Raw genomic sequence first — 16,983 nt, forward strand, 5'->3', positions numbered from 1 at the left:
AATATTTTTGCATTTCTTTTTATCCTACGTTTATAACGAAATTATTTCCAATAGAAAATATTGGTATGTATAAGAGCAGAGACGCGTGTATAAATGTTGGTTGACCCATGTAAATATATTCCTAATATTATTATCACTTTTAAAAACTTAAAATCCTTTAAAAACAGCTTATGTTTTTATAATGTCATTCAAATTTCACTTATCGATACAATACCATCCGATGTAACACTCTCAATTTTCAAACTCAGTATTTTTAAATGAATAAAATAATTCGAACAAATGAATAAATCTATATGAAACGATATATATCGTTTAATCTCATAAAACTGTTCATTTTCTGCTAAACAACAATACAAAAATCTCATTACTATAAAATATATGTAATGTAGACGTCCTCGTGAAGAAAAATAATTTTAAACATCGAGATCTGATTGGTTAAAAGCCATAAAGATTATCTGGCCATAAAAAGAATGAGAGATCGGCGGGAATGGGTTTTTCGTCAATGTAGCAAAAGCTTGTACAGTGAGAAGATTTACGACTTTCTACCGTAAGTTAATAGTTTTAAATATTAGTGTTGTTATTTATTTTACTGTGTCTTAATGTGTATGGCTGGCAATAAAACAGTCGAGAAGAGAGTCTGCTGTTGAGATTTTCTACATGGTCAAAATGACTCTACAAGTGGTCGCAGCATTTTATGGGTTGCACATTAGTGTAATTACCGCATCGTTCTAATTTTTCATCATTGACTTTCTTAAATTGATTAAAGAGTTTTTGAAGTTGGTCGAAAGGTCACGAATGTTATAAATTATTTTTAATCAATGATAAATTATTTGTATACTCAAAACAGAAATTCTCGAAAGAGGAAGAAATCTAGTTCAATTTTGAATAGATCTGCAAAATGATTGTTGTTTTTAGAGTGATTTATATTTAATTCTGTTTGGAAGTTTATTGTTTTTGTGGGAATTGTGACCGCTTGTGGTTCGCTACAAAGAGGTAATAAACAATTGTTGTATGCATGAATGCTCTGTTGTTTAAATAAATAAATAAATCATGGAAAAATATGAACATTGGTGCATTACAATCAGAGGAAAATATCTGATATTTTTATGAGATAAACGATAATGAAAAAAACATATGCATTGATAAGACGGCGTAAAAATGCATTCGCGTTTGAATGGTTTTACACTAGTAGTTTTTGGGTCCCTTTATAGCTTGCTGTTCGGTGTGAGCCAAGGCTCCGTGTTGAAGACCGTACTTTGACCTATAATGGTTTATTTTTATAAATTTTGACTTGGATGGAGAGTTGTCTCATTGGCACTTATACCACATCTTCTTATATCTATAAATAGTATTTTTCAGATAAAATAACCTTACCGGAGTAGTAACTCTTAAAACTATGCTTGAAATAATACATAAATTAAGTCTTAATATTAAATTTTAAAAATATGACAAATGTAAAGTAAGTAGCTATATTTATATAAGAATATCAAAAGCTATTAATAATTTGAAAATATTCTTTTATCTGCTATATAATCGACATTTAAACAGAAATCAACCCACAAGAATCGAAAACCACATAAATGAAATAAATAAATTATTTACACTAAATGAAATTGAAAACCATGATTTTATACAGTTAAGAGTTGTACACGCTACACTTTGTTGTTTATTCATTGTGTATTTATATATAAATATATTAAATTTCCATTATACTGAAAATACACGTTATAATGGTAATGCTAAAAACTAATTTATTTTAATTGCATTTTAAAGAGCCGGTATTTATTTTATGTGTTTATTTAAATTATTCTTACTGCAGAAAAAAATGCAGTGTCAAAAAATATGACTAAAAAATATGAGTTTTGACACTGCATCGGCAAATTCCTTTCGTTTGATAAACAATGTATACAGCTCTCGTTTATCTAATTTGTCGTCAAAATTAATTAGAAGATATAGTAAATATTTGTGGTGAAAGTGAAACATTATTTCTCTGACAGATATGATAACCTTCAGGTGACAACACTAAGACCTTAAGGAGAAAGACAATACACACGACATATATGTATGGCAGATAATCACAGTTATTTATGTGTTGACTTTTTACATTACTCAGTCTCAATGTTTTACTTATTGTAAAACAATTTTAGGGTAATAATCTTACGATTATCATATGTTGAGGGCAATAATTTCTATATTATCTGTAGTTGATTTGTACTGTCTCAATATTCAGTAACGGTAATGGATATTGTCTCAATATTGAGTACCGGTAATGGTCATTGTGATTGGTTAACTTTTAGTCCTATTTTGAGTGAAACTGGCGATACATTATACAAAATATAGAATGCAAAACTTCGAGGATAAAATGACAGAAATAGTTAAGAAAAAAGTTACTGATTATTTTTCTGATACGAACTATAAATTTGACCAACACACCATTTAACCTTTTGCCCAGAAGTAAGGCCAAATGTTGCTTATTATGCTAAAAGGGATTAAAAGGGGAAACCAGTACAATGTGTACATCAAACGTCAGAAGATTGATAAAGTTTGTAATATCTGCCACAATAGATATCCAGAAAATTTTATTATTCAATTTATAATACATTTATATTTATACTATATGATTTTCTTATTAAAGATAGTATAATATTTTCTTTTTGATTTTTTTTTATATATTCTCTGATAGTCAATATTTGTATTTGTATGCAAATAAAATGAGCAAAAATTTAAATTCCCGAAATAAGTTATTTCAATTTCATCCAACATGTAAAAACCACAGACAAAGGAAAATGTACTTAAATAATAGGTCAGTTTTGGTAACAGTATGCTTCATAAAAAAGTTGTACAATATATTAAAAATCTTTTGCAAATGTTTGGGTTTCTGGTGTATTTAACGACCTTGACTGTCTATAACGCCCTCGCAAGGTCGTCTGTTTATGTTTTACAATTGACCAACTATTTCTTACGGGATATTAAAAATCATAGCAGTTCAGGTCAATGTTATAATTTTTCATGGAATTTTCTATCCATTTTGAATTAATAGAATATACTCCCCTTTTCTTATTTTAGTAGACTTGTATTATACTTGCCATTTTTAGGTTCTTTGCCAAGTTAAGAAATATTTTTATATAAAAAAAATCTGCAACAGCGGAGGAAATAAAGATATTTGTTATATAAAACTACAAATTACATACTTGTAACTATGATTACAAATATCATGAAATCAATGATAAATGTTTATCAAATTATGATATATGATATAAAATAATGAAATTTAGATCCTTGGTGTTAAAAATAAATCAATTCGATGAATAGTATTGCTAGGGGAATGAGATAGGAATATTAAATGCATATACATGTTGGATGAAAATGTAATTACTTATTCCACGAAATTAAAGTTTTTGCTCATTTTATTCCCATGGGAATATATTGAAACGCGTAGGAAATCTTATGTGAATGTGTTATAAATCACAATTTATCCAATCAACAACTTACCTAATAGCTGGCATGAAATATTCATACGCCTTTAATAACTCTGATTAAGTCAACTTTATGTTGCAAGATATGCTAATTTTGTGTAGTTAAAATCATACAAGCATATAAAATCGACGTCATTTCTTTCTATTTTAGACTTCTTATCGATTTTGATAGCAGAAGACGTTGCATTACGGGAAGTGATTTAATTTCAGAAAAATGCAATATTGAAGATTAATTATGTTTTATTTCGATTATTAGTGTAGAAAGAATAGAGACAGTAAAACCTTTTGTTTAATTATATTTAAGAAATGATGAATTATAAATTGCATGATCTGAAAAGAAAACGAATCCATTTCCTTAGAAGGGAAATTCAGTGAAACTGGATAGTTATTATTCAAATTAAAACTCAATTATTTAGTGTGTATTTGTCTTATGCACAAAACAGGAAGTGTATGGTATTTGTCTATCTCATTAAATTTTACATATAAATAAATTTATATTATAAATATTGACCAGTAACTGTTATTTGAGTGAGAAAATCTCTCTCTCTCTCTCTCTCTCTCTCTCTCTCTCTCTTCGTGTTTATATAAATCCACACACACTCACACACAATTAAAAAGAAATAGAAAGCGTGCAAATCTATAATCCATTATGTTTTCATTTATACTCAAAACTTTGCTTTTTTTTGTCTTGTAGAAAACTTTTTTTATATAAGATATATATAGAAAGGAAATATTTAAACTACAAAAACTTATGCAGAAATAAAACTGTATACAAAATTTTGGTCCACTTTTATATAAAAAAAAACTTTGGTCCACTCCACATACAAAAGTCTATATAAGATTAATTCTAAGTATACATTTGAAACACAATTCAAGACCTATCTTATCTTAAATAGTTCAATTATAATTTGTAAAATAAATTCGTGTATGCCCATATAATAAACGGAAACGTTATTGATATAAGTAAAATAACAGAACCTTATGCATTGCTTACATCATATGTAATGGACCGCGGTCCATTACTTGACTATGTGTACTTTCCATGTTATTGAAAAGGCTTAAATGCCTTGGCGTTGTCAGTTTATTTTCGACATATGAGTTTGAATGTCCCTTTGGTATCTTTCGGCTCTCTTTTTGAACAAAAATATGTCAAAATTCCCACGTTCGAAAAGCATTCATCTTTTTTATATATTGTTGATCTTTTTTTTTATAATAATGACCTTAAAAGTTTGAGCCGTTTTGACTGCAGTTTTGAATTTACAGGTTTGTAAATATAACCTTTAACATATTAACTTGCTGTATGGATCTTTTCCCAACAGTTAATTTTAGATGTGTACTGGTAACGGTGACATCCTTTTTTTATGTCGCTTATGTAATTCAATCTTAATCCTATAGCCAGTTTAGGTTATTCCCCTTGGTATTTAGCAACATGGCACTGCATGTTTTTCACTTGTTGTGGCGTCCTGAATATGCACGAGATTTTCGCTAATGAACTTCATTAATCATTTCCTTTTTGTTGCTCATTGTCCAAATTCCACCACTAGCAAAATTAATGCCAGCTTTGAAGTTGTTGAATCAAGCAGATAAAAACAAAACGTATACATTTATATTTAAACATCACGTGGAAGAAACACAACAGTGTTTTGCGTATGTTTTTCGTTTGTTTCGGTTAATTGGGTAGTTGCCTAAAAGCTGGGGAAATGGATTAACAGGTAACATTGCATGTTTTTATAAAACATTCTATTTTTTTCCAAACCCCCTAGTTTATGAAAAAAATTCTGATAGTGGTTCTAGTACTCAGTGTAATCTGTGGTTAAGAAATAATGATTAGGATTTAAGTCACCATCTTTGGAGTTAGCTAATAACAAGATAAGACAAAATATGAAATCGGGCAAAAATACTTTAAAAAGCTTAAGCGAACCTATAATAATGCTAAATATATGCAAAAGTCAAACAGCATTTAACATATTTAAAAGACTCACATGTACATTTTTTAATTTTCAATATTGCATGGTATCCCAATAACGCAGATTGTACTCTTATAGGCTCTCGTTTATACGGCAAAATTTAATTTAATAGTTCCCATTGACTGTAATTGTTGAACAGATTTACATAATTACAGTGTATATAAAAGACTCTCTTATCAATCTTACCTTCAGAATGAATGTCAAAACCTGCACAAGTGTAGCTGGAACTTATTACCCTTCCAGAGCACCTAATCTCCTTCCCAGTTTTTTATCGGTTTCACGTTGATCAATTTTTCGTTTTCTGTCTGGTGTTTTATGGGGCTCGTGTTGATTGATCTTTCGTTTTCTATTCATGTGGTGTTTTATGGACTGATATTTGCCTGTTCTTTGTTTTTCTGGAGTTAGTACCGATCTGTTTAGTCAAGCCCTTTTCAATCACAGTTATTTCAAAGGGTTTATTGTTCAGCACTGTCCAATGTTCGGGGAGAATTGTGCATGTGGTCCAGTGATTGTTGTTTATGTGCTGGCTGTAATAATACAAAGTAAAATACAAAAATACCGAACTCCACGGAAAGTCTTTCATCAAAAGACAAAATCAAAAGCTCAAACACATCAAACGAATGAAAAACAACTGTCATAATCCTGACTTGGTACAGACATTTCCTTATGTAGAAAATGATGGATTTTACCTGGTCTTATAGGTAGTGTTTGTATCAGGTTATCATCCCGTTTTTTGGGGTCTTATATTGCTTAATATACGGTTTGGATATTGCTCATTGGTAAAGACCGTCAATTGGCCTTTGGTGTTTGGAGGAAAGTTGTCTTATTCACAATAATACCACAACTTAGGACAACAAAGACTTAGACAATCTCAACTCTTAGACCTTGGAACTATTGTCGAAACACACAATCACCGGTGGTCATGTCTAGTTCGTTAACTTAACTTCCTTGTATTTTGTAACGCTGCTTGATAATTACTTCGAACGACCAAAAGATCTCACAACACCCAAACGTATTCGTTATCCACTATGCCTTGCAATTATTAAATGTTTAAACCATTCAATTATATGATAAAAGATGTAGGGGATATCATTATACACAATTACTGCTCTTAATGCACAATTGTGCAAAAAATGAAAGCGTTCGAATGCTTGAAATAAACATTGCACAGTTACATAATCAGTCACTTCAAATGTTCGGAAAATATCAAAGGCCATGGCTAAAAGCAATTGTGAATATTTCATTGTACAAATACCCTCTAAAACATGCTGCTGTTAAAAATAGAACCTGCATAAATAATGAAGGCATAATATAGGCAAGAGTAGTTTAGACATGCAAACATGTAACCAGTTTGATAGCACAAAGCAAGGATAAATGAAATGTTGTTATTGTCGGGAACGTATTATTTGTAATTATGGTCAACTATGAATAAACAAACAGACTTATTAATTAAAAAAAGGAGAATTGCAACATCAGCAACAAAAAGGTTAGAAACAATTCGCCGTTTCAGAATCAAATGACGTGACGTGGTTTTCATTATGCATGGGTACTAACAAAGAAATGACCCAGATTCCTTTAGATTCTGAAACGGCAAATTTTATCTACCATTTCAATCGAGTCTTAAATAAAGTTAACTTTCCGTAGTTACCAAGTACTGCTTAAACGTTTGGTTCCTGCGCCGAACATTCTGTTAACATGGTATTTGTTAGCTCTCAGTTAACAGGTTACAGGAAAAAAAACACTCATAAACGTTTTTAACATGAAAACAACAAACATTCTAAACAGCTAAGCTACTTGTCGTCTCATATGGAGAAGAGCGTAGACAAATCAACAACACATGATTGATACTCGTTAAATAGAACTCGCAATTCGACTATTTGGACAGACCAATCTGTATACGATGATTTCTACGGACAAATTAGGTTATTGATTAAAGGTTAAATTAATTTAGGGCAATTTGCAGTGTCTCAGTTCCAGCGGCCAAGTAAAACATTGCTTGTTTAGATGGAAAAATCGCAATCAGGTCGCAGTTGGCAAATTGAATTATCTATTAGTTAAAAGAAAGCAACAGTAATTGAACAGAATATGGCTGTCAATTTTGGATTCATGCCTCTTTAATATTTTTTTCTTCTAAAAACTTATAGTTGCAGTTTCAACAACCGAAGTTTACCTAAATACGTCATTTGGTATCTGGTTGATATTTGTCTCATTGGCAATCCTACCATACCTCGTATATTACGATATAGGCCTAGGTAGGCAAAGAGTGAGGGTGCACACATACCACAGACTTTACCCCACCACAGTTTTTGCCTGTTTCAAAGAAGGATATCTGTACCATGTGTTGTTCATTGTTGCTTGTATTTGTTTGTTATTCTGTTTTTGGAATAGTCGTGTGTTGTTGGTTGGTTTGGTCTGTTGAACTGTCCAATGATTAAGTTCATTCATGTTATCCTTTATATCTATTATTGTATAGTGTTTATATGCAATGCCGAGTGTATAGGTTCGGTCTACAAAACAATCAAACTTTTACCCAACTTAAGTACAGGTTAGTTTTCCGTGTTTTAAACACAGATTATAAAAATATAAAGTAATTGTTTTAAAAGCGTGGGATAAAAGACATGGAATATATCATTAAATAAATCTTAAAGATTCCGTGTTCTATTATATGAATATTAATTTTGACATAGCAACAAAGTATATTATGGGTTAACCAATTACCAGAACATTTCTTTTATCTCGTAAAATGCAACAACGTCAAGTTTTATGTTTTAGATACTACTATAGAAGTGTGCAAACCAATAAACGTGTCACTATTTATTCTATCTCTAGACATTATTCATTTTCTCAATGTTTACAAGGGTCTTGCAGATAAATTGAAGAACTCTGTTGTGTTTGATTAAATTTTGTATTAGTCGACAAAATACATTCATTATGGTCGTTATTGTTGACATTTCATCTCTCTCGTGTCCTCCCAATTTAAAACACTTTGGAGATTAAGTTTCAAGCGTTTTCGTTCTTTATCAAATCTCCGGAAACTTCACCACGTCATTCCAGGTTTGGGTCTGGATTATGTTTCTGTATTGCAAACATTACAAACAATGTCTCAACATCTAAAACAAAAGCAAGATAATTAATGAAGTTTGTCGATAAAGAAAGGGGCTAATTATCCACTTAAATGCTGGAATACTTTAATTTAATATAAAAACGACCAAAATGACACAAAATAAAACAATGCTGAAAAAGATATGGGAAAACACTCTATTGAACATGGTTTGGATTTTGAGTCAAGAAAATGATTCAACTTAATCAACAAACACTATCTTAGCCCTGTTATGATTACATAGCAGCTTTAAAGAAGTTCACGATGTTGATGTCAGGGCGTTAGATAAGTTTTAATATAAACATCCATAAGTATCATTTAATTCACAAACGATTTGTTGAGGGAAAACTACAAATTAAATGCAAAAATCAAACTTCGTAAAATTACTTGAAGTGTACATAGACATGTGTCATTGTTTGCTGTTTTGGTCTTTGGTGGGTAGTTTTCTCATTACTAATGTTAACCATTCTCATACTTTTATTTATCCAAAGACTTCAGAGGTGTACTCTTTGAATACAAGTACATCGAATGATAAGTTTTCAGGTAAACTCTGATATATATTTTAAAAATCATGCAGGGAAAATTTTCTTATCATGATTCTTATCTTACAGTTCATAATTTTCCCCGAAATGAAGACATAACAGTTGGCTTTAGCATACATTATCTTCCATATTTTAGTTGTGTGAGATTTTTTTATTTTATTTTTTTTGTTAAATCTCTTAACACTTATAACGATGTGTTAACTAGTAAAAAGGACATATTTTAAAATGTCTTGGGAATTTTGTAAGACGTTAACAAAAAATAAAAGTGTTTCCAACGAAATCTCAGACGGATGTTAGAAGTAGTAATGGGTTTATTCACTGCTGTAATTTTTTTTGGCACAGAGTATTTTTGTCTAACATTCCTTAAACTTAAATATCAGTGCTGATCGACTCCTTACTGACTCTGGTTGCCATCAGAAATAATTTAAAACTACTTTATTCAATAAGCTCTTGTCCAAAACTTATCAAAACATTTTTTTAATTGTAATAAATTTCTTTTAAAATCTTGAGACTATTTTTGTTTTGAACTAAGCCTAACCTTTGCAATAGGGCGTGTATGATTTGATAATATGCAACCCGCGCCTAGCTTTGGTCGTTCACCTGCTTTACAACGTGGTGAGTCTACGATTGACCATGAATTGAAGCAACAGTTGTTTCCTAAACTGTTCTAAACACAAGTTGGTAACATAGTGACATAAGAAATGTAAGAGGGTCTGGAATGGGGTCCTTCATTTCTGTTTTTTTTTTTTTTTATTCTTTATGCCATTTTTCTCTATTCTTTATACTTTTTGCCCATTATTTACTATTCTTTACATTTTAGCACCTCATTATTCTCTATTCTTTATTTTGATGGTCCATTTTTCTCTATTCTTTATTTTTTTGCCCATTATTCTGTATTCTGCAAACCCCCATCCACACCCTCATGTAAGGAAGTCAGCAAAAGTTTCCCATTCTTCATTCTTCTACAGTATACAACAGAATATTTTCCGAGGCACTATATACTTAAGTAAATTCCAACTTTGTGATTGGTTACCCGTATTGTATTTGATTTCACGTATTGAGCAAAAATCATGCGACTGAAGTTCCATCAATTTTGGGCAAAAAAGTTATGTAAATATGTTCAACTAGATGTAACATGCAGTTTTGTTTGAATTGCCGTCGCTAAATGGGTTTGTAAGTTTAAACTTTCATGTTTTTTAATGTTTGCATTCCAAACTCTTGGCACCGAACATTGTGATGACATCAATTCGTACCGAGCGACAAATACTGTCTCTGTTTTTGTTTACAATATAGATAGTAACTAATAAACAAGGTATTATTTTGATTATTGGTTATTGCACCGTTATCTGCCTCTACTAATAACCCATTAACCGAAGAAGAAAGAATGGAACATTAATAATCGATAACATTATAATCAATATAACTTAAAAACTAATAAAACACAGACATAATGTGCGATGCATGGTTTCGAATACGATAGTTTCCCTCCCCCTAAAAGGTCCAATTACTCCAACCCCTTGAAAGAAATAGCACTATCAGATAAGCCAATGTATTTACAGTCGCAACGTTGTTAGTTCCTGTTGACTGATCAGCATGACTTTACCTCTTACTTTCAACAGTGCATCATATTATATAATTGATGACTCGTTAAATTCGATTTTTAGATGACTTGACATAATAATACCCTTGTATCCCATCCGTTCAGTAGCATACAATTAAACATTAAACAAAAAAAAAGCCAAACAAACCCAATTGAATGTAAAATTTCAGTATATAAACAGAGACATATATACTCTGATATAAATAACTACATTGACATGTTTTTTGTCCTGAACATATATTATTTCTCACTGGACATTCATCATAAATCAATCACTTAATTAATCATTGCACATAATAAAGTGAAAAATCTGGAAGATTATATTAGACACAAATTTCCCTAGTTTTAATTTTAATGGACGTCGTGAGTTGTAAATTCAGAAAGCCATTTAATAAAAAAAAAAGAGAATTGGGGTTTTTTTACATCTTGTTTTTCACCCTTTTACATACTAGTTTTGTAGTGAAAAATAGAGAGCTGCTTCATTCAATGCGAATGTAATAATTTCTTTGTTTAAAATTGAGAATGGAAATGGGGAATGTGTCAAAGAGACAACAACCCGACCATAGAGCAGATAACAGCCGAAGGCCACCAATGGGTCTTCAATGTATACTTATTTTTTTTCCGGATGTGACGCTGATATTTTGTCTTTTGTTTTCCTAGTTCAATTTGAATAGGTTCATTGGTTTACTGATACACCAAGATTCTTTGTATTATTCAAGTAAACGGAGAGCAATTAGTGGCGGGCTTTGTGTCTCCTTAATATAATACACACACTTGTTTCATTTATTAACTTTTACAAGGAGTATTTTATCTCCGCTATCAGATTTATATTTAAGAACAGAGACATATTATTATAAAATTGTTTCCGTCTTATATGCGATTAAATAGTTCAATATATATTTGTGTACTTTCTAATATTTGTGACTTGAGTCTCGTAATGACATAAAAATCCTTCGATTATTTACTCAAGCAGATTCTTACCGTCTTTGATCTGGAAATGAAAACAAAAAGAGTACTTATGCAAATTACGAGAAAGATCAAAAAGCGATGGTATCATTATTACATTTGTCGCCAAAAGAACATATTCTTTAAAGCTGATAATGTAACACAGTTAGCAAGCTTGGCATTTAATGGAGCGTACAGAGTTGATAAAATGGAAAATCTGATCAAAGACCTCATGCTTTCTGTTTATTGCTGGAAAAGTATTGTGAAAAATAGCGATGCGTATTAAACGGTGACCAATAAAATCGAATAATAATTCGGATTTCATTACAAACCATTTGCTCAATTTATCTGCATGATGATTTTTCAATTTTCTCAAAATATACGCTTTACATAATTGGCGTTCATAAATCAAAGGCAGGAACGTAACAATATACACGTGTTAATCAAATGACGCGAACATGGCTACGTAACAGAAGGCTTCAGCAGAAATCCGCTGTAATCTACAACGTAGGGCGGTTTTATAGCCGAAATCGACGACGCCTACTTTATGTAGATCGATCCTAATGAATGTTCAAACAATTAGGTAATCAATTACTATTGTTAAGTATTAAAATGTATTCTATATAAAATCAGAGTATATTGGAATCCGTGTGAAAAATTTGAATTTTTGTTATGTCTTGTTCAGCATTACAACAGCTTGAATGCATTTACGAGTTTTTGCTGAACGACTTAAAGATCTTAAATTTTCTTTTTATTGTGCATAGAATGCCTTAGTTCATGGTATGTTAAATCTCGAAAAGCCTATCATAACATTATCGATTAAAACGATGTTTAATGGGGATTTCATCATAGATCAAAAGACTTACATCAAACGCAACTAACATTTACTCCTGATTTCAGGTGCGCATGCGTAACAATGACATTTCTCAATTGTTAACAAAATATTTCTCTTATGCAAACTGGGTATTCAACTAAAAACGCGACGTAAAAAAAAACCAGGTTAAGACTTAAATCCAATTTCATCATCATGCTTAATATATCGAGTTCGTCTTTTTTGTATGTAACACATTGTATTTCTCATCTGAGGTCATAACTTACATCTCACAAAGGGAAGAGAAAGTTATTGGGTTTTAATACCATATATCAAAGGTCAAGGTAATTTTTTATATTTATTGCTATTCGTGCTCTGCCGTTTTTTTTTTGTAATCTCTGTACATTTATGAAAATGGAGAGAACCAAAAAACCATAAATCAGACAACACCATGTCGAACTGAAAGAAAAAAGACAAACAGCAAAAGCAAACAGCAAACAGCAACAGCCAACAAAACACTACATAGACAACTACAGATTGAGCAACACGAACTTTTGATAAAGCAAGGGGTGGACGATGATGTCTGCTGTTAAATAATCCATCTTCCCTGGTATGTTCCGAATGATAAGATGAAATCAAAATTAACGCAAAAATTGTTTTTTTTTTTTTTTTTTTTTAAATATTATGTCAATTGGTTTGTGAAGAACAATTTTCTATTGACATCTATACCTTATTTGCTTATTTTCTTAAGTTAGATTAAATTAAATTTGAGCCGAATTATGAATTAGAAATATAATATTTATAAATGAGACAGAAAGAAAGAAAAGTGCCCTGATGAAGTAATTTTTACGTTACAGTATTTTAAGATCTATAACATTGCGTACAAATCCTGACTGCAAAAAAAAACCCCTATATTTTTACTTATAAATCAGAAGGCCTTCTGGATCGAATAGTTGTTTAATGATACCAACAATCATGTCTAAATGACACATATAAATTACGGACACGTGATTTGATGTGTTTGAAAATCTATCAGGAATAACATTTGGAAAAGCCAAAGAAGGCAAAAATCCTTGGAGTAACAATCACAAAGGAATAAAAAATGGAAAAAAACAAACCATCTTGTGCTAACTTTGAAATCATGGTTCTAGCAAATGATACTAATCATCTACAGAAAATGGCTTACATGCTACCTTGACCTTAAGATAATGGTGAGAACCTTTCTTTTTTGCCAATATTTTATATTTTCCCAGAAATTCGATCATGACAGTTGTCTTCTAACAGGAATCTTACTTTATCATAATCATTACGGAAATGCTGAGTAATTTGATAAAACGGTTGCATTTTTCTTGTGTTTTACTGACGGCTAATGTAATAAATATTTTCTAGGGAATGTATGAAATCAGTTATTTACTAAAACGACATAAATATAGTCTAAATTGAATACAAACATTTCTCCCAGAGCATAAATTAGCGGACTAACATTATATTTATGTGGTAGGATGTGAACAGATGTTATGTTATGTTCTGATTTATTAGAATAATTTTTATCAGGTGTTCACTAAATATATCCACCCAGTCCAAACTACTGTATGTTATTCAGTTATATATTACATCTTTCTCAACAGTAGACATATGTTCGGTCATTCACCAAGCTATACGCTGTAGATTGCAAACAACAATTGAATTCTCCATAGGCGACAATAGTAGCCTTTTCAAGATACAGACTTTAGAAAGTTGTTTTTAGAACGAAAACTTGATAGAAATTTAAGAAAACATTATTGGGACAGTATTTTTAGTGCAAAAAATATAGGTTTCCCTTTGCTTTTCTAAACGCAATTTGTACTTGCCTAATAGTTTTGCACTTAAAAATACGTGTTTCGTCACAGCGTAGAAAAGACTTCTCATGTCCTTTAGGGCTAAGGAAAATATATGATTTTGACTTTGGTATAATGCAAAGTGCACGAAGTGTCGAGTAATAAACCAATATCGGCTGCACACAACGACTAATCAGATCAGATTAAGCCATTCTTTAAATTCGGAATATCATGTTATCTTTATAAAATTGGCGCTCCCATATTATTTAATGGTTATTGTAACTTGTAGAATGTGCTTGTGCTTATATAATATGAAGAACCAAATCTCTTCAAAACAAAAATCGTGTAATTACCTTTCTTTTTTGCCAATATTTTATATTTTCTTACTTTTTTATCATATAGCCGTTCACGTGTTTAGGTAGTTATACATCTTGGAACTTCATTTTTGGGGTACGAGATTCCTGACGAAGGTTAATACGGAAAAGCGCTTCGGACTCAACAAATTTACAAAGAGTAATTTTCATTTCTTATCAATTTGATTACAAAAGGAATCAAACCATTTAAGGCCTCATAGACACTACACGACTAAACTAAAGTAGCAAAATTACAACCCCTGAGACACCTAAAATCTTAAACAACCCCTAAAGATAAATCTAGTAAATAACAAAAATGCCAAAACTCCATATATAGACAGTATAAGAAACTATCAGACTGAATTACCTAAGACTTAAACAGTAGAATCACAACATGTCAACACTTCCTTAGACGCTACAAGATACGTTATATCAAGGTACAATTTCTGAACATACCTTATCGCTGTAGTTGATATTTTACCACACTTGATTCGAGATTTTGCGATATTTATCTTTTCACGCCATACAACAATTAATTTTTAAGCATATTCCCAAATAAGTTCTCTAATAACTCTAAAATAAACTACAATATAACTAGCATACGAGTATCAAGTAGTGGTGGTCTACTTCGGTAAGAAAAAACAATGCAAGCAAGATTATTTATAAGTTCTTATTTTTTATCTCAAATTTTTTGTCGTCTGTTTAGAAAACATTTAAAATGATTTCGATTGATATTGTTCAATTTTTTACCATGCTATCCACCTTAATTTTCTGCTAATTTACAATAAACATCATTTGCTTAACTTTGTTAACTTGTAAAAGAAAACAAATCATATAAACAACAATTTCAAGGCGGCCAACGCCCGTGCATGTTGTTACTTGGTTCCATAAACCATATCTGAATGGCAAAACCTTTTCAAAGTTACAAAATATGAACTAACTTATTACGTCGATACACGCAAGATGTTGGCAGAACCTTCATGTCTAATTGTGTAGAAAAAAGACAGTAGTTAGCAGTTAGCGAATATAGAACATAACCAGACTGGCAACATGTCAAAAGAGACATTGGCATTCTGTGTGGTGTTCATTTTGAGAATCAATGATAATAAATGTTGACCATCGAAGAATAGCAGCTTTCTGATATAAGATAAAGTTGTATTCAAGTATGTTTTATAATTTAGTAATATAAAAAAAGATAACAAGAATTACTAAAAAATTTGGAATCCACTGCAATCATTACCTGTTACTTTGGTTAAATACCGTAATGATTTTGTACCTGAAAAATTGGTGTTAATCTAATCACAACTATTGTGACAAACTATATATATATATATATATATATATATATATATATATAATAGACACCTGACTATGACGGAAAACTAACCTCATCAAAGAAACCAGGCTTATATTTTTATGCGCGTTTCGTCTACAAAAGACTACTAGTGATGCTAAAATAAAAAAAAATAAAAAGCCAAATCAAGAAAGAAGTTGAAGAGTATTGAGGACACAAAAATTGCGGAAGGCTTTGCCAAATACAACCAAGGTAATCTATTCCAGGGGTAGAAGATCGTATGCTTGACTCTAGATGTCTTTGAGTTTTAAGTGTCCTTGGGTTGCTGTCTTATTTAAGTATGACCACATCTTTTCATTACAATCATCTATTCGATAGGTTGAATAAATGTGATGTTGTAATAGCCAGAAATGAGTTATGCCCGAAATGGAGTCAAATTTGGTTTACAAATAGGACACATTTGGAACAAATGTCTCGATGCAATCACAATTGAGACATTAACTGTTTAATAGTGTACTTACCCGTATTTGCGCCTTTTGGTATTGTCTGTGACACAATTTTGTTGTTGTACCTGTTTTTTTCTTCTTCCGCGTTTATCGTAAATAAACTTTAAATTGTTAACTGTCATTTAGAAAGAAAAATGAATTTCGAAAAGCTCGGAATTGAAAGACCGGATTTGTATTCTTATATGTTTAACTCAATCGACGGACGTTCGTCGTTTGAAATCTAGGAATGATAATTTTAATCGGAAAGGCGGACTTAAGTCTATAAAATGAAGATGAGTGATTTTCAAATTCTGAGAAAAAAGTAAAATCACAAAAAAAAAATGAACTAAAAAAATTCAAAACGGAATGTCCGTAATCAAATGGCAAAATCAAAAGCTCAAACACATCAAACGAATGGATAACAACTGTCATATTATGTATGTGTGATTAATTTCAAATTGGTTAGTGTTTGGCAATATACAGTATATTAGTTTTTAAGCAAGCAGCTATTCTGAATCCTTAAAAACAGAGTTCTTAAATAATTTAAACCAAAGTAAACAATCTAATCTCTCTCCTTTGCAATTGTCGACCTT

General features: G+C 30.9%; 1 protein-coding gene across 1 annotated transcript in view; it reads left to right on the forward strand.

Annotated features, from left to right (window-relative positions):
- Window positions 1-468: 468 nt before the first annotated feature.
- The window catches only part of LOC127729522 (homeobox protein Hox-B4-like), a 66,167-nt gene continuing 49,652 nt past the window's right edge, over window positions 469-16,983 (forward strand). The window contains exon 1 of the mRNA XM_052237358.1: window positions 469-547. The gene's annotated coding sequence lies outside the window, so the exon portion shown is untranslated. The remainder of the gene's footprint in view (window positions 548-16,983) is intronic.

The sequence above is a fragment of the Mytilus californianus genome, unplaced genomic scaffold (genome assembly GCF_021869535.1).
Source record: "Mytilus californianus isolate M0D057914Y unplaced genomic scaffold, xbMytCali1.0.p SCAF_2, whole genome shotgun sequence".
Taxonomy (NCBI): domain Eukaryota; kingdom Metazoa; phylum Mollusca; class Bivalvia; order Mytilida; family Mytilidae; genus Mytilus; species Mytilus californianus.